This window comes from Oncorhynchus masou, unplaced genomic scaffold (assembly GCF_036934945.1).
Source record: "Oncorhynchus masou masou isolate Uvic2021 unplaced genomic scaffold, UVic_Omas_1.1 unplaced_scaffold_4311, whole genome shotgun sequence".
NCBI classification, from domain to species: Eukaryota; Metazoa; Chordata; class Actinopteri; order Salmoniformes; family Salmonidae; genus Oncorhynchus; species Oncorhynchus masou.
In genome coordinates, this window is record NW_027010705.1 from 25001 (window position 1) to 29375 (window position 4375).

The 4375-nt window shown below is 46.4% G+C and overlaps 1 pseudogene; it reads right to left on the reverse strand.

The window, feature by feature from the left end:
* The window catches only part of LOC135535005 (protein mono-ADP-ribosyltransferase TIPARP-like), a 27159-nt pseudogene extending 23027 nt beyond the window's left edge, over positions 1-4132 (reverse strand).
* Positions 4133-4375: the final 243 nt, after the last annotated feature.

A 4375-nucleotide genomic window follows, 5' to 3' on the forward strand; every position in this document is an offset into this window, starting at 1 on the left:
GACGGCCAGGCTTGTTTTTGTCCTGCTCTTCAGATAACAGCTGTTATCAACTGTATTCAGTTACTATGGCAACACACTATCCGTGGTGGGGGGGGGGGGGCAGTCACAGTATAGCTAAATGTACATCTGGCTTTACTTGCTTATATGTGAATTCAAATTCAGAGCATGTCGGGGGTGTGTTGGGGACCGTTGTTTGAAATTCTCCCAGAGATTTTGATGGTCTAAAACTTCCCAAAAGAAAACCATAAAGAAGAACATAAATACCCTTTAAAGAGAGGTGTAAACTAACTGGGGAAGCATTTTAAACTTAAATAAAAGTCCTACGGTCTGTCCTAACACTGATAGTTACCATGCCTACTTTGGTTTTCTCAGAGAATGTAAGAGAGTTTACTTAAAAATGTATCTTGTACCTAGATAGGATAAGTAATTTTTCTTAAATTTAGATGCACTATTGTAAAGTGGCTGTTCCACTGGATGTCAGAAGGTGAATTCACCAATTTGTAAGTCGCTCTGGATAAGAGCGTCTGCTAAATGACTTAAATGTAAAATGTAATGTATTTAATAGTCTGATACACAGTAACTATACAGGTTATTACACTGGTAGTTGCTATGTTATTTTGGAATGGGGGGCTGCTGAGTGGCGCAGTGGGCTAAGACACCGCATCCCAACACTGCGGTATCTGGTTCGAATCCAGGCTGTATCACATCCGGCCGTGATTGGGAGTCCCGTAGGGCGGCGCACAATTGGCCCAGAGTCGTCCGGATTTAGCCTGGTGTAGGCTGTCATTGTGAATACGAATTTGTTCTTAACTGACTTGCCTAGTTAAATAAAGGTTACATTTTAAAAAGAATGTACAAATAATCATGGGAATCTGACACTAATATACCAAGTTACTACCAGGAAAGCCTAATATCGCTAGGCCTAATATCCCACCCACAGAATACGCTTTGCATATTCAATAGAAGCTTGGCTGCATTTGGGTTCTCACAGACAGGGGCGTATCCTGTGGGTGGGAAGGAATGCATGCAGTTTCAGTTTAAAACTTCAAAATCAACAACACGCACATGCAGGTCACACACATGCGTGCATGTGGTGAAATAGCTAACTATGTGAATGTGCAGTGTATAGCTTGAACCACAGCACGCTTTGTATGCCTGTCTGCTATCGCTTGCCAAGTGATTGTGTGTGAGAGAGAGAGAGAGAGCTAGTGCCTGTATGTCAGTGACCGCACCAGGCAGCAGTAGGTCATGCAAGTTCCTAGCTCTAACAGCACTTCCTGGTTTGAGCTGTTTCAACCAATGAGAAAGCTAGGTTTGGGAGCAGAAAACGCCGACTCACTCTATTGCAGGAATTAAAAGTGCCGTAACAAATGATACTGGAAGAAGAACTGAGGCACGGGAAGTCAGAGAACCAAAACGACTCAGTCAGTTAAATATTACCATACACACACACACACACGCCTACAGAAACAGATATATCAAACAGCTGCCTATGCAGACAAATTGTATCTATTATCATATGCTACCCATTCATGTTTTTGTATGTTCTTATATAATAGAATAGAATTAACCAATGACATCAGGCCACACCCAGGCCATGATTACAGACACCTGTGTATGTCCTATGACGCTATATAAACTAGTGACCCTCAGTGTTTGTCATTATAACCTGATGAAGACAGTTTGTCCGTCCAAACAGTTGGCTATTAGGTTATTAAATTATTGCGTCTAAGCTCCGAGAGAGTGCCGCTCTCCTTGTCTATAGCAAAACAACACAGTTTTCTCATATCAAAGCACTCCTATCTTAAAACTGTAAATACAATCTCAGCTATTTTAGGCTACTTTTACACAGAACGTACAACAGAACAACAAAAGAAAAGCACTTACTGATATTTGAGCCTGACTTGTTCATTGTCCGGATTGCAGTAAAGCCTCTCCAACTGTTCCTGCGAATCATCCGCCACGCTTTGCCAGCTTTCAGTATCACTCCTGCGGATCTGCCAGTGGTAGGGAGCACAGTATGGTGGTAAACGCAGTCACTCCCGTACACACACAACCCCTGCAGGAATTCCACGCAGATCGAAACTGCGTCGGCTTGGTGCGTGTGATACTGGAGCTGGGTTAGCAGATCAAACACTAGATCCAGGAGGCCTCTTCGCTTTTATCCTGAAATATCTCGCCTTTGTCGGCCTGAAGACTGGGGGTGTTCGTACTGTCTTTGATGGTCAGACAATCTGGCCCCGCAAGGCTTTAGAGGCGAAGAGGTCACTCATCGTGTTGCCCCCCTGGCTTGGAGGGGATACTAGAGGGTATCTGGTGTGGGGGTTGCCGCCCCCACCTCGCGCGCCCGGGGGACACGTTTGAGCTGGAATCTGCGTTCGTTAGGGTCTATTGTCACGCGCTGGAGATCTACCGGTATCTTGCTTACCCCCTCTCTGTCTCCTCCAACTCGGCGGTGTCCGCCATTTCTGTGTCCGTGTCGCCGGTAATCATAGCCGTTACTCCGGTAGCTCCCGAATCTTTCAGACACACAGGCCCACCAATCCGCGCCTGTTTGACCACCGCCGCAGTGCACAGGTTCCCCGCTGTCCTTGTCGGAGGGTTCCGGGGAACAAACACCCGTCTCCGGTAACAAGTGCATCTGTACTCAGTAATGTGGTCAGGATAGGGTCCTGGAGCGCACGGAGGCATTTTGAGTCGAGTTTCCTCTGTCCTTTTTTTTTAAATAGGGCTTCACTAACGGGATTTTGTCGGTAAGTCTAATCGATTGTTCCGTGAATTCGGTCCCCATACTCATATCCAAAGCGAGTCCCGTTCCACCGTCCAGGACCTTGTCGGTTGAGGCTGTCGGTTTCTGCAGGCTATGCAAAGTTGTATCCATGGTTGCCTGGGGCTCTCCTATAACCCAACAGTCCTGAAAGAGGCGGAAATAAATGATAAGAGAGAGAGAGAGAGTGAGAGAAATAACACTCCTAAAATATATGCCTCATCGGTTTCGAAAGTCCTGGGCATGTGTCATTAGATAACAACGGTGTTTAGTCAGCCCAGTCAGAGTCAATAAGCGTTGCGTTTCATTGGGTGATAAACAATAATAATCTTGGAAACCGATCGTTTATTTTCCTCGGTATTGTTACAATGATACAACTAGTGAGACGGAAGTATCCTACTTACCACATAGCCTTCTAGAAGCTAGAATAGAAACTGTGTGGGGGGGACATTATTACTTTCAGTCAACGACGATCGTCATGATGCATCTACACTGCGTTGGCTATAAGCCTACAGCGCGAAACAACCCGTGTAGAACCTTAACGTTCTCGATAAGAGTATTTTGATCAGCGGAGGCGGATAAACGGGGGTCTACCGTATACGTGCAAATTACAAATCGCTGCTCGAGCAAGTTTGCACGCAGGCCTATGGTCTCAGTTAAAGCGATCCACAGACACGCACCGAGGGAAGGGGACTGCGGCGAACCGCACAAAGACTCGACCCAGCCACTGCATCCCACGGTTGTAACGATCACGAAAATGCCTTCATCCTCTATATAATTACCTATAGGTCTGAGCCTAGTCAAACGCCTAGAATAACACGGTGTTATAACGCACATATTCCGCATACAAATTAGGTTTATGCGCAAACCCGCATTTCAGCAGGTTTTATCCAGAAAACACGGTGGGTGTTTGACGTCAAATCAACGTAGCACACTGCTATATAATTTCTAAATTGTAAAATAAAATCTTCCAGGAGTCATGTAGATCTGGTGCGCTGCGCAAAAGGACTGCAATATAGTCGATCTCCAACACGCATACTGCATAGGTGCCCCGGCTGGCTAGGTGATTTATTATAGCGTTGCTTTCACAGAGCCCGTTTACAATTCAACGCGTCCAAACACACACAGATCCTATTCCTACCTGTGTAAAATCCGTTCTATCTCTTCCTTGCAATTGTCTTCTAAACCACTTAATCCTTGTCCGGTCATGAATGTATAGATATGTGGTCCTAGGTGATCTGCGTTTGGCCTGCTGGTACGGTGCTGAGGCAATGCGTGACAAAGCGGCTGTAAGTCGTTCTCCACTGGGCTCAGTTCTGCCAACTCCTGTTGTGGATAGAGGCAGCTGTTGCAGGGAACGCTCAGTCCTCTCAGCCACTCACGAAGCTCCTCACCCCGGTCGAGGGGCGGGACTTGGCATCAAAGGAGACGAGAGAGAGATAGAGAGAGAGAGAGAGAGAGAGAGGAGGAGGAGAAAACGAAACTGGTGTGTCATAGTGGGAGGTAAAGCAGAACGTTGTGCTGTGTTCGTCAGGCGCCTGATCAGTAGTAGGCGGCGTTCTGAGTGTGTTTACAGTGAGATAGGTGGTCTCACCCCTCCTGTCCTTG